General features: G+C 38.6%; 1 long non-coding RNA gene across 1 annotated transcript in view; it reads right to left on the bottom strand.

The window, feature by feature from the left end:
* LOC123619144 (uncharacterized) overlaps positions 1-24,439 on the bottom strand; it is a 107,639-nt gene that overhangs the window by 37,482 nt on the left and 45,718 nt on the right. The window contains exon 2 of the long non-coding RNA XR_006727690.2: positions 5,858-5,921. This is a non-coding gene — a long non-coding RNA (uncharacterized LOC123619144). The remainder of the gene's footprint in view (positions 1-5,857; positions 5,922-24,439) is intronic.

Raw genomic sequence — 24,439 nt, 5'->3', positions numbered from 1 at the left:
CACTTCCCACATAGTGACTCTAAGGATTTTAGATGAAAGCCCAGTGCCTGACGCTGATCTGTCTTCCTGTCACCTTACCACCTGACAGGCTCTAATCGCTCAGGAATGGTCACTGCCCCTTGCAGGTCATTCATTACCATGGACTCTGCTGTGCTTGAAGGATCCTCCTCCCCCATCCCTGTCTGAGGAGCTCCTACTCATTTCTCAAAGCCCACTTCAGGGAAGCCTTACCCAAATCTATGGTCAACACAAACTAGGCCCTCTCTATACTCTGCTCTACAGTAGCATTTAGTAGGTATGAAATTAATAAATGCTTGACAAATGAGAACCATCCTCCAAAATCAAAAAAAGAGAAAGATGTACTTTAAAAATAAAATTAAATAACATTTAAAACTCATGTAGTCAAAAGTAATAAATTTTTTTATATTTTCCAAAATTTCTGAACCAACAGATGACCTTTGACCCAATATCCGTATTCCTCACTGTGTCCTGAAGAATCTCCCTGAGTAAATGAGTAAAGTTAAGGCATATCTGAAAACTCTTACTAAGCCAAGAAACACAGAGAAACGAAACACCCTCAGATCCCTGAGGGGCCAAGACCAGGTCCAGTCTAAGCCTGAAGCCCAGATGGGAACATGGTATATAGTTGAAAATTGTTGTGAAATCCTTCTCACTGATAACTAGCAAAGTCAACAATTTGATTGGAGATCCTAAATTACTCCTTGCAAAAGAAACAAACAAAATGTAGCTAATAGGTAACAGCTGACCTAAAACGGAAATGGCTGCCTTAGCCATTTCTGCCCCCACCGACTGACCCAGGAAACTAGCATGAAGGGGCTGGTTGGGGTGGGGGGACTCCCAGGGCACAGCTTCTGGGGACGGAAGACCCCACTGGCAGCTCATGAATGCCTGGTTTGGGGCCGGATCCCATGGCCTCCCCGACTTCACAGCCCCAGCCTGTGCCACTGGGCCTTGGGCTACGTGGGAAGCCATGGGCCGATCAGCTCCATTTCACCTGGACCTCGCGTCAGCCTTGTATTCCTCTTTCTGTTTGGACTTCTTCCCTCTACAAAGATCCCTTCACTGCAATTTATTCTGCCTTCCTTGTTTAAGATGGCAGTGCGCCCTTTGCTCTCTTTCATCTTTGCTTTTCCCTCTGCAGTAGCCTTCTGAGCACATAAGGCTTTTGAATCTCTTATTTGTGCATTTTTACATTTCCAATTCCATTTTTAAGGCTTCTTGAAAGCTATTATGGAGACCTTCCCTCCCCCAACACATTGTGTGTTGCCCGCTTTCCAGGTGAGCTTCGGTCAGGCTAATTTCAACAACTACTAGTGGAAGCTGATGGCCAAGGAGCAGTGAGAAAAGGGAAACCTGAAAGAGAAACGTGTTCAGCCCAGGTTACGTGAGTCATGTTGGGCTTCCAGAGAGGCGGGAGGCACCAGGCCAGGAACAGCTGAAACCTCCCTGCCACACCTCTTCCCACCTTCGACAAAGATCACCCCTGCCTGTCCACCTCGTGGGGCCCGAGAACAGCTCTCAGGGGCAAAAGAGGAGATCCAGCCTACCCAGCTCCCAGCAACCATTCCTCAGAACTTTTCAGAGCTGAACCTTAAAAAAAATTTTTTTTTCCCCACAGGGGAGAGAGGCTGAAATCATTAGCAAAGGAAAATCCCAAGAGATATCATGCTTTCCCAATCTCCGCAGGCTTGGGAACACATACCGTACCCATTTTGTACCCAGAGAGAAAAACTTTTTATAACCTTACAAAAAAGTTACGTAAACAACACTATCCCCTTTGTTGGTTTCTTTTTTCTTTTCTTTTTTTTTTTTAAGAGTGTTTTGAAAATAGATAATTTTACTGATCCGGGAGCCAAGAATTGTTGTTCTGCCTGGAGAAGCTGTTGGATGCCCCTTCTGGCGGGACTGTTTGTTTGCCTAAGATTATGCGCATTCACTGGGGACATCAAAATCAGCTCCCCCGTGCGCTCGGGATTGGACGGAGCTGCACCTGCGTGGAGCTGGGCACGTGTTGGCCCTGGCTCTCAAGGAGCACCAGCTTGCTCTCATCCATTCACTTAGGATCTCTTCAAATCAAAGCTCTTTCTTACTAAGGACACAAAGGCAGATGGGAGTGCAGGGTTGAGGGTGACTTTACAGGCAAGCTGACCAAGTAAATGATACTCAGAAAAGGAACATACAGCCTGACAGCATTAAAGGCAATCAGGCAAAGGGAAGAAAAGATGAAATAGTCAACGGCCAGGTAAAACACATCAAATTGCCTTGAGGCTAGTATTTCCGGTAAAAGGACATACCAAAAAAAGAAACGAAGAAAGCTCCAAGAGAACAGCGGTTTTAGAGAGGTACACTCCACAGAAATTTGGTTCAATTCCTACTTAATCTCAAATGAGATGTTTCAGATGAACCCGAGCAAACAGTTCTAAAATCCATGCTGCTCTAAAATGTAGTTGCTCTTTTGCAAAATAATTCAGTACAATCTAGTGGGAAGGAAACTTGAACAGTGCATAAAGCTTACGTTTTGTGTATGTAAATCTGCTTGAAATATAAGTATAGAAACTTTCCCTACAAATGGCTGCTTCTCAATCCAAAAACACAGACTAACTCAGAGGACCAAAGTTAAAATTCCTTCCAATAAGAATGTGTCCACAGATGTGCTTTGTGAGCAGAAATCGGGGAGGGAGGGGATTCTCTTGCTACAATCACAAGCCTCTGCAGTTTAAGTTTTCTACTCTTTAATTATGGCTGCTCAGAATAGTAATTTTGATATTAAATATTCTTCCCCGAAAAAACAATGAGAAGAAAGCCTTTGAAAATTTTTAGTGTATAATGCCACACAACACTCTTAAACCCACACTGTCAATGTTCAGTTTTTCTATGCAATACTTACCTCAAAAATAACCTTTCCCCGAACACTGAAGCTTCTTGGCTTAGAGACTCGTTCACCACTCTAATCAGTACCACCCGCAGATCCAGGCTCATAGTGGTGCTCAAGAAATAGTAGTTGAATTATCGCTAATATGAATAAACGTACACAAAGTTACAACTATCTACTTCCACTTTCTGGACAACGCCCTTCCTGCAAACACAGTCAGCAGAGTAATTTTCTGAGCAGTGGGGAATGTTTTTAAATTGGCACATTGCCATTTAAAGAAGGAGTGGAGGGTCTGTACTTGTTGATTTACAAAAACACATCGATTTTACTCATTTCGAGCTGAGAATCAGCTTGGGAACATGAGAGGAGGCAGCAATGTGGGCATGTTGATTCTTGAGAGACTCTGCCAGTCAGCAACTCCTGCACCTCAACACAAGTGCATTCTTTGCTATTTTTCTTGGAAAACTATGAGAGAGTGCAGTAAGTATGTCTTATCAGCTTCCAGGTGTAGGCAGTCCGCCCAGCCACTTCAAACAGGGAAGCAGGGAGGGGCAGGGACAGCCGGTAATGGAACCCAGGATGCGCCCGCTGGGGCAGGAGCCTTTTCAGATACAATCCCCCATTATTTCCATGTCACCTGGACTTCCCACTGTTCCCTTTGATTTTTAAAAGATCCCGAGTAGCACGTATAAGGAAAGGCTTTGTTTACCACTGTAGAGGAAATAACTGAAAACAAATAGACTGCACTACTTCTCACTCTTTTAAATGTGTTAACCCTTTGTGATCACATTGATTGAAACTAAAAAAAAAAAAAAACAAAACCCAAAGGAGGGGGAAGAGCAGAAGCAGAAGCAGAAGAACAATCATCCTCCAGTCTAAAGCAGATGCGCCTTCTAAGAGGATTTTATCTTTACATGGTGTTTCAAAGTCCCTTACACTGATCGGAAATCATCCTTCTCTCCCTTTCTTCCCAAGTGTGCGGGATCAACATTTCTTCCTGTGTCCCTTTCATATGTAGTAAACTTGTTGGGGAAGAAGGCACGTTCAGACTCTTCCCTGTCGCCTCATATTTGTTTGGTCCTCATTTCTTCCATCACTGCTACTGATGCACTGGCTTTTCCCTAGAAACTGCTCTTCTGAACATGTTATTTTTCTGAAACCTTTTAAGTGGCTGTGCCCTTTCTCACTGAGAGAAATCTCTTCCTGCAGCCTTTCTCTCCAACAGCTTCAATATCTATAGCAATCTTCTGAAAACAACAATATTTTCCTTGATATGCCAATAAAGTCTAGCAGTGACATGCATATGGTACTGAATTCTGTGCTGATGATTCCCATGTGTGACTTACTACTGAACCTTACTCTCTTGAGTTTTCAGAGCTATTTTGTTCTCTTCTGCAGCTTTGATATGAGTAGCCCTCTCCCAACCTCAGGTAAATCCTCAGAAGGCACTGGAAGTCATGCACCTTCCCTCTCTAAAAACCCCAGGAAAAGGTCTCCTGGATTAGTTTCTCAACATCAGTGGCTGAGAAACATTCTGTAGCTTCGGACTACAAAATAGTTGGGGCAATATGATATTTGCTAAATAACAGGTAGAAGAAAATGGCAAGGAACAACATCAAGGCTTTCTGGAAGCTTTTAATACAAATACAATAATTTGCAGAACAAGACTGAGAGCTACTAATTAAATTTGTTTGTTGATTTGTTCATACATCTATTCACACGTATTTTGAGTGCACATTCATTGTCACACATTGTGCTAGGAACTGGTAAACAGCTTCTGTGATTCACTTACCAGCATAACAATCTTCCCCAGCATTGTCTGCACATGTGAAACTCTCTAGCTTCATCAGCATACACAATGACACTGCGGTGTAATAGATTTTATGTAACAAACGCGACGCCATCTCCCTTGGGAGTACAAGTTCGCACATATTGAGACCCTAGGAAAACAGCTTTCTCCTTAACCTGAGATTGTCAAGACACTGAAACTGCCTTGTTTTGTTGACTGTATACGGATGACAATACCAACAATTGATCCAGGTCCATTTGGAGCATCAGTTTGGTAACAAGGACTGAAGCCTAAGGCCAACTATGGTCATGCAGCACCCAGCCCATGTAAGGCCCTGGTCAGCAGTGTTTTCTGGTAACACAGAACTCAACAGCACCACTAAACTCTGCCATACAGGCAGTATACTGTCCAAAATACATGGGTCATCTAAAAAATATGAAGCCAAATTAATAAGGCTAGAATTCACTTTGAAAGGCCAGCAGACAGCGTGGCGCCAGCACGTCATCACACGCCAGACCAACATCAACTTCTATCACATCAGTGGTAGCATCTAACCTCTTCTGGTACAGGGCAAAACTTGGACCTGCCACAGATGCCACATCTGCCTTCTTCAGCAGTTCCACCAGTGTTACCTTTCAGCACCCTGAATGTGAGAACCAGGACAGATCCAAAGTCACGTAAGGACTGGGCTGTGATCGGTCTACCAAAATTAAAGCCACATTTACTGCAGTGTGAGCCCACAGACTGGACAGCTACAACATTGACTCATTCCAGCATCACCTTTGGGGGACTTGTTAGCTGGGAGAGGGCATGAGCAAGCCTTCCAGATGGTGGATACGGCAGTGACACACACAAACACACACATATGCGATTTCTCACCAGCACAACAACAATTTCACATTAATTGTTGTTTCTCAGAAAGAGAACTAGAAAGTTTGGGTTGGGTTTCCTGGTAGATTTTTTTTTAGGGGTGGTGGATGAATCTTAATCTCTTACTCAACACCATAATTCTACTAAACGCCTCCTCGTCCTCCTCCTCTACACCTCACGGAAACAGCAAATAAGTGAAAGCAAATTCTGACCAAACCAACAACAGTACTGTCACATCATGTGAACACGAGCATAAGAGCATCTCTCTTTTCCTCAAAGAAGCTAGAAAATAGTCACTCACTTACCATAACAGAGCAGGAGCTCCTCTCCAAGTTTTCAAGTCTTCACCTAAAGGCGCTTCTGGGGATTCTGGGAAAGGAAACAGATTTAAAGCTAAGCCAGGTTGAACTGCTTTACTGATGAGCATTCCAGGATGCAGCCTATAACATTGAATCGTAGTTTACAAACCAGGTAATTAAGGACTCTCAGCTCAGTGTATCTGGGGGTAAAAGAAAGCACACCAATTAGACGTAATGCCCGATTGTGTTCAGGTGCTCTATGTAGGAATCACAGTCCTTAATTAAAAAGTGAGGGGGATGTGTTTTCAGAAAGTCAGTTCAACAGAGTTAAGCTCAGCACAGAAAAGAGATGGGGAAAACAGAAAAACAAGTTCACAAGCTTGGTGGTTTTAGCTTGTATTGAATTCATAATTTTGAAAAACCGAAGTATGACAATTCACTACATAAATCAAAAAATGATAACGACGTTACTAAGTTCGCAGTGAAAAAGTCTCAAGGAAAGAGTGAGCTGTAAATTCCATTAGAGTTCATCTACTCCATCCACCCTCGTGTATCTGTGGATCAGTGCAAACCACGGGCAATGCAGGCTGTTATCAAGCAAACGGCTAACCCTAATCCTGCACACAACCTGAGGACAGCCTCCCCACTACACTAGCTTTGCCATCTTTCCAGAACTACATACACCTGGTTTGTGGAAGCCTTGAATATAGTTTCGAGCAGAGGAATGGAAAGAGGGGCCACAAACAAAGATGAGAAACAAATGGAAGCAGAGCAGAGTGCTGCAGGGGATGAGGTTGCTGGGTAATGGGTAATGGCTTCTCTGATATCCCCACAGGGTAAAGACATGCATCTCTATGCATGGAAGTTTTTAACCCTCTGAAATATTTTTACATGTATTCTCCAGTAGCACTAAGTACATTCACACTGTTGTGCTATAATCACTACCATTCAACCACAGAACTCTTTTCACCTTGCAAAACTGAAACTCTGTATCCATCACTGACTCCCCATCACCCACTCCCCCTCGGCCCTGGCAACCACCATTCTACCTTCTGCCTTCTGAGTCTGACTATTCTAGGTACCTCACTGAAGTAGAATCATATAATGTTTGTCCTCTGTAAGTGGCTTATTTCATGTAGCATGATGTCCTCAAGCTAAAGGATGATTTTAAAGAATGCATTTAACAAGTATTAGCTAAGAATACTGACCAGCTGTTTTCCATCTTCCAGAAGAACAAAGAAAACGAGAGAAATTAGTTTAATTGGCAAGGATCAAAAAAGCTGTCAGATGCTGGAGTATAACCTCATTCAAAGAAGTGTCATTTCTTTAGCACTTATAGAAGTGCTTTAAACAATGTGTTAACATATTTTAAGTTGACGTATTTCCTTATGATAAGATCTCTTAAAATTATTAAATTAATTCAACAAGCCCTAATGGAGCCTCTGATTGTAATGGTGTGGAAAGTACTAAAGAAATAGAACATGTTCTTTTCCTTGAAAAACACACAATTTAGGAAACCAGATAACTTTCTTTACTTTCTTATGGTTCTCACCATTTTTGCCATAAACTAGGGATGGTCAATAGCTTTCAACTCAAGCACCAACTCTAATAAACCGTTAGAGATTGCTGAACGCCCTGGAATGAATTATGTACCAAAGACTGGGCCCCAGAAAAGACACTGTGGTTAGTTAGTTATTGTTGTTTGCTGAGGGTCAAGAAGGGACAAGTAAGGGTAAGAGTGTCACATTCTGGCTGTTCCTGTCAAAACTCTTGTACTGGGTTATGCATTCTTCACTGCTTAGCACTGATCAATATTTGTTTCATGTTTGTCTCATCAGCTAAAAAGAGCTTCACAAGTCATCAGCACGGTATCTTCTACTTATTTAGCCTTCCCCCAAAATAGCACAGTACTAGGAACTATATGAACACACAATAATGTGACAAGAAGTAGCCAGGGAGAAGGCTTCTGGGAAGAGGGCAAAGTAGGAGGCACCAGGAATCTGTCTCCCTACCTAGACAATAATTATGCTGGCAGAATCTGTCTGATGTAACTATTTTGGAATCCTGGAGTCTGCTGAAGGTTTGCAACCTCCAGGGGAAAACCTGGATGGTAAATTTTGATTCATTTCAGTCCACTGCAATTCTCACCACAGTAGTAGCCACCTATCCCCCACCCCCAGCCATGTGTCAGGCAGCTGTGCATGTGTTCCTGGAGTGGCTTGCAGGAGTTAAGTGGGCAAAAAGGATCCTGTCCTCCAAATGTCAGTGACTGGTGCTCTGACTGACTGCTGATGTGCAGAGAGGTGGGCAGCCCCTGTTGTCGCCCATCCCCTCATTGTTGCAAGCCTCACTCCCTATGGCTGAAGTGATTCCCAGGGGATTTTAAATGCTGGTGCCCATCCCCTTACCGCTGTCATTTGTCTTTAACTCTTTTGGAAACCAAGCATTACCAAACTAAGATATTCAAGAACAACTGCATATATGAAGAAAATTAGAAAGTGACTACACATGCCCAGGGAAAGGCTCAGAAAAGACCTGAAAACCTTGAGAGAGAGAGAGAAAAAAAGGCTGAGAGAATATTTGAAAAAATAATGGCTGAAAACTTAACAAATATGATGCAAGACATAAACATCCAAGAATCTTAACAAACTCCAAGTAAAATGAACTCAAAAAGACCTATACCAAGATGCATTATAATCAAACTTCTAAAAGACAGAGACAAAGAGAGAATCTTGAAAGCAGCAAGAGAGAAGCACTCATCACATTCAACGGCTCATTAGTAAGATTATTAGCAGATTTCTCATCAGAAACTTTGGAGGCCAGAAGACACTGGGCCAGTATATTTAAAGTGCTCAAAGAAAAAAAAAAAACTCATTCAAGAATCCTATGACTGGCAAAACTGTCCTTCAAAAGTGAGGGGAACTACAGACTCAAAGCAATCCCTGTCAAAATCCCATGAAGTTTTTTTTTAGAAATAGAGAAAACCATCCTAAAATTCATATGGAATCTCAAGGGACCCTGAATAACCAAAATTATTTTTGCAAAAGAAGAACAAAGCTGGGGACTCACACCTGCTGGTTTCAAACTTACTGATCAAAACAAAGCTATACTAATCAAAACAGTGTGGTACTGACATAAAGACAAACATACAGACCAATGGAATAGAACAGAGAGCCCAGAAACAAATCCTCCCATATATGGTCAAATGATTTTAGACAAGAGTGCCAAGACCATTCAATGGAGAAAGAACATTCTTTTCAACAAATTGTGCTGGGAAAACTGGATATCCACATTCAAGAAAATGAAGTTGGACCCTTAACCTAACACCATACACAAAAATTAACTTAAAATAGGTTAAAGACCTATATGCAAGAACTAAAATTATAAGACTCTTAAAAGAAAACAAGGGAAAACTTCATAACATTGGATTTGGCAATAATTTTTTGGATATGACACCAAAAGCACAGGCAACAACAACAAAAAATAGACAAATTGGACTTCATGAAAAATTTTAAATGTTGTGCATCAAAAGACACTATCAACGGAATAAAAAGGCAACCCTCAGAATGGGAGAAAATATTAGCAAACATCTCATAAGGGAGTTAATATTCTGAATATAGAGTGAACTAAAACTCAGTAACAGCAAAACTTGATTCAGAAATGGACAAAAGACTTGAATAGACATTTCTCCAAAGAATATATACAAATGGACATAAGCACAGGAAAAGATGCTAAATATCACTAATTATTAGGGAAATATAAGTCAAAACTACAATGAGATATACCTCATACCCATTAAGATGGCTACTATCAGAACAACAGAAAATAACAAGCACTGGACAGGATGTGGAGAAACTGGAGCCCTTGTGCACTGCTGATGGGAATGTAAAATGGTACAACTGCTGGAAAAGTTGGCAGTTCCTCAAAATATTAAAAATAGAATTAACATATGGCCCAGCAATTCCACTTCTGGATATGCACCCAAAAGAACTGAAATCAGGGTCCTGAAGAGATGGTTGTATACCCATGTCCACAGCAGCATTATTCACAGTAGCTAAAATTTGAAAGAAACCCAAGTGTCTATAAAGCAAAATATGATGTATACATATATTAAAATATTATTCAGCCTTAAAAAGGAGGGAAATTCTAACATATATTACAACATGGATGAACCTTGAGGACATTACGCCAAGTGAAATAAGCCAATCAGAAAAAGTAATTTAATGATTCCACTTATATGAGATACTCAGAGTAGTCTAAATCATAGACAGAAAAAAGAATGGTGGTTGCCAGGGGCTGGGAGCAGTGGGGAATAGGGAGTTATTGTTTAACGGTTATAGTGTTTCTGTTTCACAAGATGAAGAGTTATGGATATTGACAGTGGTGATGTACAACATTATGAATGTATTTAATCACAGTAAACTGTACCCTTAAAAATGATTGTGATGGTATATTTTATGTCCTGTGTATTTTACCACATTTTTTTTAAACTGGAAGAAAAAAGAAACCAGGCAACAACCTCATCCACTACTCATCCATTTGCCTGTTCTCTGAATCCCCACTTCCAACCCGTCCTTTTGGTCCTTGCTCCACTAATACTCCTTCTCTTTCCTTCATCTTCAGCCTGTTCTTCTCCACTGACTCTCTTCCTAGCACTTGAATATGCTAAATCGCTTCCATAAGTGAAAACTACCATTCCTAGGCCTGTGTGCTCCCAATTTCTAGGCTGTCTTTTCACTTGTCTTTCACAGTGAATCAGAGAAAAAGTGGTCAAAAATGGCTGCCTCATCTCCCAGTCCTCTTTGGAGCTCTGAATCTGGGCCTTTCCTTCATGTAGCCTCCTGAAACCATGTTTTTGCACTGACCACCAGTTGTTGTAGTGAACAGTTTCAGTGCACTCTTCAGCGCTTACAAAGCTTGCCCTCTCTAGAGTATCAAACACCCTTAATCTCCCCATCCTTCTTAGAATTATTTCATCTCTTGATTTTGGTTATTACCTCCCCCTGGTTATTTCTCCCCTCTTTCCGGCCACTCCTTCTTCCCACAATTTTAAATGGCTGTGACCCCATGTGACCCCATAGGTCAGGACCTCTTCTTTTCTCACCACACAAACTCTGAGTATTCTCTTTAACAACCATGATTTATATCTAATTACCCAACTGCCTCCTGCATAAGCTAACCAAATAACCCCCATGCACCTCTAATTCAACATATCCAAACTTAAACTCATTGTCTTTTTTTCCGTTGTCCTTCCTCTCCACATATATCCCTCCACACACATACCTTATTTCCTATCTAGATGATTAGCACCTTCATCCATACAGCTGCCCAAGCCAGAACACCGAGGGACATCCAGATTCCTCCCTGTTCTCTTATTCTCCCATCTAGTCACTCTTTATCACTGTTACTTCTTCCTCCCTGACATTTGTCATATATATTCTCTTCTCTTCATTTCCACTGTCAGGATCCTAGCTCAGGCTTTCATCATCTCTCACCTAGACAACAGCAACTAATCTATAACTGGCATTCTTACCTCCATTTCTGGTCCCTTTTTGCCACCATTAGAACAAGCATCCTAGCCCACTGATCTGTTCATATTGTTCTTTTAATGACTCCTCATTGCCTACAGAATAAAATCTAAGCACCTTAGAAGGGCATGTAATATGATCCAGCAATCCCACTGCTGGGCATATATCCAGAGGGAACCTTAATTCAAAGAGATACACGCACCCCAATGTTCATAGCAGCACTATTTACAATAGCCAAGACATGGAAACAACCTAAATGTCCATCGACAGAAGACTGGATAAAGAAGTTGTCATATATTTATATAATGGAATACTACTCAGCCATAAAAAAACTTAATAAAATAATGCCATTTGCAGCAACATGGATGGACCAGGAGATTGTCATTCTAAGTGAAATAAGACAGAAGGGGAAAGAAAAATACCATATGATATCACTTACATGTGGAATCTAAAAAAAAAAAAAAAAAAAAGACAAACTTATTTTCAAAACAGAAACAAACTCTCAGACATAGAGAACAAACTTGTGGTTACCAGGAGGGAAGGGGGTGGGAAGGGATTTGCAGATACTAACTGATATATATAAAATAGATAAACAACAAGTTCATTCTGTATAGCACAGGGAACTATATTCAATATCTTGTAGTAACTTATGGTGAAAAAGAACATGAAAATGAATATATGTATATTTGTGTATGACTGAAGCATTGTGCTGTACACCAGAAATTGACACAACATTGTAAAATTGACTATACTTCAATAAATATCTATATATGTGTGTGTGTATATACATACACACACAGAAAAGAAGGGCATGTAAGGTCCTTCATGACTTGGTCTGCATATCCAGCCTCATCTCCTACATCTGTCTCTTTCTACTTTAATCTCCAGCAATAATAAAGTCTTTGTCATTCCCATAACACACAATTTTCTCATTTACTTCCATGTTCTGTACCTTGTGCCTGCCCTTTCCTCTGCCTGGACCCTTGCCCGCCTACTATCCTTCAAATCTCAATGCCAGTATGAAATCCTCTGTGTTAGCTAGGACTCTTTAAGCTGAAATAAATGCATCTTAACTGCGTCTTAAGCCCAAGAGGAATTTACTGGGGTTATGTTGCTAGAAAGGATACCAGGGAAGATCACAGATGTGGTTCAGCAATTTCTTAAAACCATGCCCCAGCCCAGCCTCTCAACCCAAAGGGTTATTCACCTCATGCTTCTGCTTTACTCTAAATTTGATTCAGTTAATCAGCTTAAAGAGTATTTCATAGACAACAGTTGTAGTAATCTAGATGTAGGAATGAGGTGTAGGACACCCCTAGTTGGATGTCCTATTATGTATATCAATAAACAGAATCATTTTATGATACTCTAAGAGAAATAAGAGAAGCACATGAAAGAGTTTAAACTGATCGAAAATAACTGATGAAATTAATGGAGTAAGTAAGTAAATGCTTCTGTGATCTCTGACTTAAAAAAAAAGTAGTCAATAACGAAAATAAATTGTTTCTAAAAATAACTGATGAAATTAATGGAATGCGTAAATAAATATTTCTATGATCTCAGACTTTTTAAAAAAAGTAGTCAATAATGAAAATAAGTTGTTCCTAAAGGTTCTCTCTGATCTAGTTTTAAATGCCTCAAAGATACTATTCTAGCAATAAAAAATAAAATTTAAAAGGGAAAGAGACAAACAACTGCTGCAAAATCAATCAATTGGCCCACCCAGACTAGTAAGAAGCCAAGTGCAGCTGTAAAACACATGTGCAGGAAAAATAAAAAAGCATCCTCTCGCTCATTTTCAAAGTTACTATGGAAACAGATCTTCCCAAGGATCCCTCCTTTCTTCTACATCAGAGATCTGCAAACTAGAACCCATGGACCAAATTCAGCTCAATGTATCTTTTTATAAATAAAGCTTTATTAGACAGACCACAACCACCTCTGTTTGTTTATGTGTTGTCTATGGCTCCCTTTGCACTACAGCTGCAGGGGTCGGTAACAAAAACAGAAACTCTATGATTTACAAAGCTATAAATATTTACTATCCAGGCTTTTGTAGAATAAGCTTGCTGATCCCTGCCTACACAAATAGAAGAAGAAATTTCTTTATTTACTAGTGACCACGAAGAGAGGCTTTTGATCTATGATTCAAGGTTTCTACAATAATACAAGATTGTATTTATTTTTTCAAACCAAGTCATGAATTTCTACGGAGTCTCTTACTGAGGTACCAACCCCCCTTTTTGTCTTTTTCATTTTCATAATTTTGGGCAGTGTGTTAGTGATGTAATATGTAGTGACATGTGGTCAATATGTGTATTAGATTGGAAACAATGACATAGAATACAAATTGACGAGATTACAGAGGCTGAAGGGAATGAGTAAGTCCATTTGCCTTCACTGTTTGTGTCCATTTCAGGGAGACCTTGAAGGTTAAGGCAAATGCACTCCAACAGCAACATGCTAATAGGCCATTTTCAGATGGTTTTCTATCTTTAAAATTCCCAGATCCTGTCTGTACTTCGCTGAGATTTTAAAAAGTGTTGGTTAATGCTCAACATTATCACATCAAGAAATGCAATCAAAACTACAGTGAGATACCACTTCACACCCACAAGCCTGCTTATAAAAAAAAAAAAAAAGACAGACAATAACAAATATTGGAACTGTTGTGGAGAACCTGGAACCCTTGTATGCTGCTGGTGGAATTGTAAAATGGTTCAGCTACTTTGGAAAACTGTTTGGCAGTTTCTTAAAAGGTTAAACATACAGTTACTGTACGACCCAGCAATTCCACTGTTAGGTATATACCCAGGAGAAGTGAAAACATACATCCACACAAAAACTTGTACGTGAATGTTAATAGTAGCATCATTTATAAAAGTCAAAAAACAGAAACAATCCAACTGCCCAAACAGTGGAAAAATAAAATCTGGTTTATCTGTGCAATGGGATATTATTCAGCAATAAAAAAGAACGAAGTACTAACACATGCCACACCACGGATGAAATTTGAAACACCATGCTAAGCAAAAGACACTCTCCTTGACCAAATTTATTCAGGCTCCTCTAAGCCTTTTCTCAACTAGGCTTCATCTTAGGACCTTGTCCTTATAACCCAGTGTTAGACAGAATCCTGCTAAGTCATTTTAGCAAGAATTCCCACCCTCAATATCTGGTCCCCGTCAATATCTGATCAACTTTCTCATTCCTCTCCTTCCTCCATGTGGTATTTGGTCACCCCGGCCTGACTTCAGGCAATCTTGTTAGTTCGGTTTAGTAAGAAACTCCTCTACCCTTGATGACTACTCTTAGTAATTTTCCATCCAAATTCTCCCCACCACCACCACAACCTTCTCCTCAGCCATAAATCCCCACTTGTCCCTGCTGTATTCAGAATTCAGCCCAGATCTATACTGAGGCCTTTTTCCCTCTATTGCAATAGTTCCTGAATCAAAGCTATTTTTACCGCTTTAACTACCGTCTCTGGTTTTCTTTAAGAGAAACCAGTCACAAAATATCATATATTGTATGATTCCACTTATATGAAATATCCAAAATAGGCAAATCTATAGAGACAGAAAGTCAATTAGTTATTGCCTAGGGATAGGGGACTTGGGGAGTAATGGAGAATCTACTAATGGGCAGAGTTCCTTTTAGGGGTGATGAAAATGTTCTACAATTGATTATGATGATGGTTGCATAAGTCTGAGAATATATTAAAAACCATTAAACTGTACACTTTAAAATGGGTGAATTATAAAGTATGTGAATCATGTCTTAATAAATCTGTTTTTTTTTTTAAAGCATTGGATTCTTGGATTCTTTGGTTATGAAAAAGGAGGAAAATTCCAATACTTTATGAGCAAGATTTTCAGGATTTTAAAAAATTAAAATAGGACAATATATTACATACACATTATGGTTCCAAAAAATACTAAGTAGTACAAATAATATATTCTACAGAGCGTAACAGTTTACAAAATATTTTCAGACCTTTGTCTGATTGTGACCACTATAACTACAAGTTCTGTTTTAGAGCACATACAATGGACCAGACAGTATACTGGGTGCTTTGCCACATGATTTTTTACAACACCCTGCCCCCCAAATTGGTAATGATTACTCCTACTTTACAAGTGAGATTACAGGTAAAACAAGGTAAGTGGCTTGCCCATAACTAATAAGTTGTAGAATCCAAGTTTAATACAACTTCTCATCTCTAAATCCTACGCTACACTCTCTGAATCGGTATTTTAGAGGTATGGGGTGGGGGAGTGCTGATATCAAAATTTAAAAAAAAGAAGCTAATCTCCATCTATTTACTGAAACTAGAAATGAGATCACACTTAGTACTGGGTCTGGCATAAAATAAGCATTCAATAAAAATCAGTCATCAGTTATCATCATCATCATTATTATTCTCCAAATTTAGTGATCTTTTTACCTCATTCATCCTTTCTGAATCTTTTTCTGGTTTTGGTACTAGTGATTACCCTCCTTCTTCCTAAAACTTTATTTCCCCTAGGGTTTCATGACATTATGCTTTCTTAGTTTTTTTTTTTTTACCCTCTGACAGTTCTTCAATTTCTTAGATATGACTCCAAAAGCATGATCCATAAAGGAAAAAAATAATAAATTGGACTTTATCAAAATTATAGACATTTGTTCTCCAAAAGATACCATTAAGAAAATGAAAAGGTAGAGAAAATGCTTGCAAATCCTGTATTTCATAAAGGATATATAACCAGTATATGTGTGTGTGTGTATATATATATTGTAATTCAATAAGAAGATGAAAAAAAACAATTAATAAATGGGCAAATGACTTGAAATGACACTTCACCAGAGATGACACATGAATAGCTAATAAGTATATAAAAAGATGCTCAACATTATTTGTCATTAGTAAAACGCAAATTAAAACCACAGTAAAATAACATTACTCATGTGTTAGAATGGCTATTAAAAAGACAATAACAATTGTCAGCAAGGATGTGGAGAATGCTCCTTCATCGCTGGTGGGAATGTAAATCAGTACAGCTGCTTTGGAAAACAGTGTGATATTTTCTTACAAAGTTAAGCATAAACTTCAAGCATAATCACCCAGCAATTCCACTCCTACAAATCTACCCCCAGAGAAACAAATTCAAATGTCTACACAGAGACTTTTACATAAATGCAGCTTATTCAGAAAAGCCCCAAACTGGAGATGATCCAAATGTCCATCACTGATGACTGGATGAACACAATGTGAGATAGAACAGGATACTATTCAGCAACGTAATGGAGCAAATTACTGCTACAGATACACAGATATAGACACAGATACAGACATATGCAATGACATCAATGAGCCTCAAAAACATTATACTGAGTGAAAGAAGCTGGACACAAGAGACCACATACCTCATTCCTATCATCCATTTATAGGAAAGTTGTAGAAAAGGCCAAAATAGAATCAGAAATCAGATGAGTGGTTGCCTGCAGCTGGAGGCAGGAGTGGGGACTGACTACCAACGGGCAAAAGGGCACTTCTTGAGATGATGGACATGTTCTGAAACTAGATTATGTTGATGGTTCCACAACGGCATAAGTTTACTAAATATCAATTTGTACAGTCACAGTGGCTGAACTTTATAGTATATAAGTTATACCTCAATACAGCTGTTAAGTAATTTTTAAGAAGTTAGAATTTTTTACTGCTATATGAACATTTTAATTACTGAACTATTTTAGGGACTAAAGTGACCAGAAGACTTCATTACCTGAAGACAACTAGCAAAGACAGAGAATTGATTGTGATTTCATCCAAGGGGCAGAGAAGAACTAGCCCAGCAGAAAGTAACAGAAAGTATAGTCATATTTCAGAATGAGGGGAAAGAGAGAATGGGGCAGAAGCAGTATTTGAAGAGATAATGGCTGAGAACTTTCCAAGCCAGCAGAGGATTCAGGACCTGTGACCAACCCCAAAATACACCTTAGTAAAACTTCTAAGAACCAAAGACAAACAGAAAATCCTCTTTTAAAAAAACAGCCAGGTATATAAATTCAAAAAGAAGCAAAACTAAACTATGTTGTTTAGGGATGCATACCTACGAAGTGTATCTTTTTAAAAAGCAAGGAATTATTATTTAAAAATTTAAGATATCTGCTCTCTCCAGAGAGGAGGATGAGGGGATGTGATCAGGAAGAGAGAGACACAGGAACTTCTTTGCGTTGGTAGTGTTCAATTTCTTCAGCAGAACGGTGGTTACCTGAGTCATTGCCTTATAATTATTCATCAAGCTGTACACACATATTGTGTGTGCTTTTCTCTATATATTTTATATTGCACAATAAAGGGAAAAAATTAAGCAATGCTTTTGTAACTATGTTTTATAAGAGTTGTTATTTTTTTCTTTAGAGACTAATCACAAAAAGTACTGTCTGGGGAAATGTTTGTCACGTTGGTGGCTTTCTTAGCGTCATCACAGTGTTATTTTGACCTGTACAAGCTTTTTCCCATAACTTAGAAATATCTACTTTTGGTAGACAACACCAATGAAGAAACTTGACCAAAGACAGTATTTTCAAAATTAAGACAACAGTTGGTGAAAAAAATGACTACCAAATATAATTGCATAACCAACAGAAATCTATGCTGTAGATAAAGGATAATATTTTGTGGTGAGTGGATGGGCAATTTTTTATCTTTTTTGGCACTGAAATCAGTTAATTTCAGTGCCTGCCTAAAAGCTATTTATTTTTTTAAATCAAAACAGATTTTTAATGCATAATATATTTTTGTTGTTATTTGAGCCTGCATAATTAGTCTCTGATTTTTTCTTTCTCAAACCAGCAGAAAACTGTTTTTGTATAATAAACCTTCAGGTTCTACATGTAAACATTCTATTTGAGCCGGTGCTACAGTGGATCACAGCATAGTTAGTGCCTTTTGTTGTTGGGTTTTGTTTTTTGTTTTTTGGTGGGGGGAGGTAATTAGGTTTATTTATTTTTCAGAGGGGGTACTGGGGATTGAACCCAGGACCTTACGCATGCTAAGCATGCCCTCTACCACTTGAGCTATCCCCTCCTCCCTAGTTAGTGCCTTTGAATTTTATCTCTGAATTGGATCTGGTTGCAAGCTAGCCCCCCATCCTTGAGGTCTGCCCAGTTCCGAGTTTGCCCAGTTCCTATGGCTTTGGTGATGAAGTCAAGCTTCTGATACTCAGTTTTGGTTGGGGCAGGCAGATAGAAGGTAGAAAATGATACCTCAGGAGCCATTGAACAGAATTATTAGGGTTGTCTTTATATCACAAGAGTAATTGGACCTGGAGAATTATCAAACGCCTAGATTTCTTCTGTGAACTGAACATACACTGAAATGTCAAGAAATAAATAATCCGTTTTTTTTTCTCCTAGCCATGTATGAAAATTCAACTATAATTTGAGGGAGCAAACTATTATTACTCCTGCAATCCCACTCTCTCCTCAACAAGGAGAGTTGCTTTCACCGGGAAGAATATTCCCCAAGCATCCCCACCACTTGGTTAAATTTAATCTGCCTTCATTATGTGTATAATACTAAACTCTACTAAACTTCCTGGAATGTCCTCTTTGGTGCTCTGAGGAAAGATGTTTTACAGACAAAAGTTGGTCTTAAAAACAATAACACACCAGACTTATTAGTAGCGAGAGTTAGAGGAGACACCACAAATATTGTTCCAATGTTTCCCAAATGCAGATTCTCAGATCTGCCCCAGCTGGGGACTGATTTAGTGCCAGTTACATCAAAACCGTCCACTGTCCTATGATTATGATCTTCTAAATTTATGTTAAGAAGTTTCTTTTTCCTTTTATGAAAATGAGGTTGATAAGGGATTGTGATGTTTTTCATGGTCTTACTTAGTTCCCTTAAGTAGTTTTTGAAATATTATTGGTTTGTGAAATCTAAAAGTCTGGGAACCACACTTTCTACAAGACTTCTTCTTAATCCTATGGCTTTTTCATTGAATCACAGAATATTACAACCACCCAGGGCCAGCTGTCATTCTCTTTAACCGACTCTATTATATTCACTGTATTCAACCATCCTCTCTTTTCTAAAACTCCCCTTAATAAACAGGCTTCATTGGCACAAAAAAAGCAAAACAACCAAGAACCCAAAAGGCAGTTTTTCTCCTCTAATTGCTCCTCTATTGCTTTCCTTGTTGGCAGTTATATTTCACCAAATGAAAAATTGTTAAGTGGGAGCATTTCTAAGGATACTTTTTCTCTGTCTCTCTCTCTCTGTCTCTCTATCCTTCTCTGTCTCTCTGTCTCTGTCTCTCTTCCCCACCCTCCCTCCTTCCCTCATCTCTCCATCCCTCCCCGCCTTCTCATTAAATTGTGGTCAGAATATTTACCACGAAATCTATCCTCTTAACACATTTTAAAGTGCACAATGTCTGCTCCTCTCTGTATTTCTACTCATTCCTTCTGGGAGCTGCTGTCTTCAGATTTTCATCACTACCTCTATGCTGATGACCTTCAACACTTTAGATCTGAGAGTTCCAACAATGTACAAATTTCCATCTTCCACAATGAACTCATTTTAGTCTCCACCAAACTAGCTTAACCTCACAAATTTCCAGTTTCCATCAAGCACTTTACTGGTAAACAAAAACTCACTGTTCTTTTATTCTTCCTTCTCTTTCACCTTCTAAATCCAACCACTCCTCAAGTCCATTTTTCAAAATTTCAACACAAGCTTTGGAGTAAAAAAGATCTAGATTTGATCGCAGGCTAAGGCAGTTAATAGCTATGAGAACATTGGACAAACTACTTACTGTTATGGACTAAATGTTTGCCCCCCCCCCCCCAGTTCATGTTGAAGCCCTGCAGTGTTTTGTTTTTAGTTACAAAATGTTTCAACCATATAGCAAACTCTAGAGAATAACAACAAACATCCTGATTATTAACTTGTTACGTTTGCTTCCAAAATTTTAAGGAAATAATACTTTGCAGATGCTGCTGAAGTCTTCTGTACCTCTCCCCAATCCCATTTCCATCCTCTTTTCCTAAAGGTATTTATTTAGATATGTGTCTTTATCATTAATGTTTTAATACTTTAATGACTCAAGTATCTGGCCATAGATGATTCTTCTTGTGTTCTTAAAATGTGTATAAATGTTTATACCGCATTTACCCATCTGCAAATTGCTCTTTTCGACTCATTATTAGATTTTTATTATTATTATTATTTTTACTTTTTTTTATTGAGATATAGTCAGTTTAAAATGTTGTGTCCATTTCTGGTGTACAGCACAATGCTTCAGTTATCTAAGAACATATATATATTCCTTTTCATATTCTCTTTCACCGTAATTTACAATAAGATATTGAATATAGTTCCCAGTATAAACTCTTTTATCTATTTTTTATATATTAGTTAGTATCTGGAAATCTCAAACTCCCAATTTATCCCTTCCCACTCCCTTCCCCCCTGGTAACCATAAGTTTGTCTTCTACATCTGTGAGTCTGTTTCTGTTTTGTAAATAAGTTTGTCTTTTTTTTTTTTTTTAGATTCCACATATAAGTGATATCATATGGTATTTTTCTTTCTCTTTCTGGCTTCACTTAGAATGACATTCTCCAGGAACATCCATATTGCTGCAAATGGCATTATTTTATTATTTTTGTGGCTGAGTAGTATTCCACTGTGTAAATATACCACCTCTTCTTTATCCAGTCATCTGTCGATGGACATTTAGGTTGCTTCCATGTCTCAGCTATTGTAAATCATGCCACTATGAACATTGGGGTGCATGTGTCTTTTTGAATTAAGGTTCCCTCTGGATATATGCCCAGGAGTGGGATTGCTGGATCATATGGTAAGTCTATTTTTAGTTTTTTGAAGATAATTATTGGATTTTGAGATCTATTCACACTGATAAATTGAATCTATTTAGTCATTTTACTGCTCCACAATGCTCCACTGTATGACTATACAATAATGTGTTTATCTATTCCCATACTGATGAACATTTAAGTTGTTTCCAATTGTTTGCTGTCAAAGGCAATATTGCAATGAACATTCTTGAGAGTGTGAGGCAGTCTACTTCCAAAACAAATAAGCCCACACACAGAGTCTGTAATTTCTCAACAATGGTTCACACGTGTTCTCTAACTCTTACACTTGCAAATATTCTAATCAGGCCCTTAGGCTGGTTCATAATATTCCACAGCTGACATAGCATCAAGACCAGGACCCAGTTTCCCAGTCTCAGTATAGCTGCTTATTCCTTTTTTTTGACGTTCACCAAACTCTAAATATTAGTAATTACTATATCCCTCATTATCAGTACACTATAGCTAATATCCACCAACAACGTAAAAATGAGCACACTATGTCTCAGTAAACATTTTTCTTCCCAGACCAAAGCTTTTTAATGTCTGATCAGCCATTATTGAATAAATATTGATTGAACTCAGCAGTGTCAGCCACCGTTCTGGGTACTGAGAATCAAGTGGTGGAACAGGATCTGCTCCCACAGAGCTTGAATTCCAAAAGGATAAGACAGGCAATAAATAAACAAATAAGTGAACATAAACTGTATCAACAGGGACAAGTGCTATGACAAAAATTTAAATTGTAATATGAGAGAATATAATTAGAAAGGAGATCTTAAATGTTCTCACCACAAAAAACAAAGGGTGATTATGTGATGTGACAGAGGTGTTAGCTAATGCTAGGGTGGTAATCATTTTGCAATAGGTAAGTGTATTGAATCAATACATTGTATACCTTAAACTTAATGTTATATGTCAACTATATCCCAATAAAGCTGGAAAAAATAAATAATTTTGCAATTTGTAAAAATAAACTTTAAAAAGTTTTTTTAAAGACTAAATGTTCTAGACCAGTGGTGTGCAACAGAACTTTTGCAATGATGGAACAGTTCTACAGATGCACTGTCTAACATGGTAGCCACTAGCCACACTGTGGCTAGTTCCTCTGAAGAACTAAATTTTTAAGTATACTGAATTTTAATTAACGTACACTTAAATGTAAATAGCCACATGTAGCTAGTGGCTACCGAACTGGACAGGGTCGCTTGCCGAGGGTCACAATACTACTAAGCGGTAGAGATAAAATTTGAACACAGGGAATCCAGCATCAGAATTTATGTTCCTAACCACTACATCCTATTGCCTCTACTGGGATATTAGCTGGAAGGAGAGACCCTAAGAGGCTTTGCTTATTTGTCAGTTTGTAATAGAGCCTGTGTTTATGCTGATGGAAATTAGTCAGTGGAAAGTGAAAAGTTAGTGATGTAGCTGAGAGAGAATGCAGTAGGAGACATCTTGAAAAGATGAGAGGGAATGAAGCCCAGAACACAAGGAAGGAGTTGGCCTGTGACAGCCAGGCAGAGGGCGGGGGTAGCAACTGGCACTGTCGTGGTAGGTAGATTTGGAGAGAGGATAATCAAAGAGTTTCTGTTGATTGCTCTGACTTCTCAGTGAAGTGAGGCAAGACTATCAGCTGGGAGCAAAAAAAGGAGAGACAGCAATAGGAAGGAATAGGTTTGAGAAGACAGGGAGAGGTAGGATAGAGGTAATTTTGGAGAACGGTTAAGTGCAGAAAAACGTTAGATGGTACTGAGTGCTTATTTGAAACTTGTGGTCATGAACTTTAAGTGAAACCACTCAGTATAGTTATTTGTTTTTCTCCAGCAATTATAGCTGATTGGGTACAGGCATAGAGAAAGCAATTATGTGGTAGAAGCCTAAAGAAGGGGAGAGGGACAAGGGAGTTAAGGGTGTTTGCAAGTGAGTGATGACTGCACATGAAATCCAAGCTGGGTGAGGAAGGAAATGAGAACATGAGAATGACTGACAGTGAAAATGTAGTAAAGACTGTAACTGCAGTCAAAACACAAATCAGAGTCGTTTGTTTTCTTTCATTTTTATGGAAACTGACAGGCTGATTCTAAAGTTTGTATGAAAGCACAAAGGGTCAGGAAGATCTAGTGCAGTCCTGAAAACCACGCTGGGGGACTTGCCAAAGCAGATAACAGGATTCATGTTAAAGATGTATAATTAAAGCGATATGGTATTGATCACAGAGACCAATGTAGAATTGGTCACAGCTTACAGGATAGAGAGCTCATGAATATATGGAAACCTGATTTAAGGCAGAGCTGACATTGTACATAGTGTTGAATGAGGCTGGTAAAATAGGTTATCCATATTAAAGAAATGATAATTGATCCTTAACTCACACCATGCTTATGGATTAATGGCTTCAATATGAAAATCAAACTATAGAGCTTTCAGAGAAAATAAATATATTTATGATCTCAGAGTAAAGAAGAATTTCTTTAAAAGGAAACAAAAAAAGCACAATCACAAAAGGAACTGACAAATTTGAATATATTAAAATTAATAACATCTGGTCAAACAACATGATAAAGAAAATGAAAAGATAAGCCACAAACTACGGAAAGGTATTTTCAACACATACTACCTAAAAAGGATTATAATCCAGAATACATGGCTACAAATCCACTGGAATCGATCCAATTAAGGAAAATAAGCAAACAACATAAATAGGTATTTTACAGAATAAAAAATATGAATTACTCAGAAACATAAAAAGATATTCAAATTCATTAGTATTTATGGTAGTCAGAGAAATGCAAATTAAAACCACAATAAAATATCACTTTGTAACTTAAGATCATCTTTGGACCCCCAAACTTCTCTACGGGTGCAGGCTGAGAAAACTATTTCATTGCAAACATGAGCCATTCTTATAAAAAAGGAAGGATGACAGAGTTCAGAGCCAAGAGCCATGTTAAATTATCCCCAGGGAGCAGGATGGACCCACTTAAAGAAACAGGTGACATGTGCTTCAGCTGGACTTCAGAATTAGACCAGTAACTACTATGTCCTTTTGCCAGGAGTGTTAATTTATGGTATAGTTATCCAATCTTGTATCACCATAGTATCTTGGGTGTGCAGAGGGCAGACACACTTCTCTCTTTACCTCAAGTTCTTCATGTTAACAGACACTATACTCAAGGTGTGGTACCC

Source organism: Camelus bactrianus, chromosome 6 (genome assembly GCF_048773025.1).
Source record: "Camelus bactrianus isolate YW-2024 breed Bactrian camel chromosome 6, ASM4877302v1, whole genome shotgun sequence".
Taxonomy (NCBI): domain Eukaryota; kingdom Metazoa; phylum Chordata; class Mammalia; order Artiodactyla; family Camelidae; genus Camelus; species Camelus bactrianus.
Note: the sequence above shows the minus strand (reverse complement) of the source record. Positions and strands in the feature narration are given on the sequence as shown.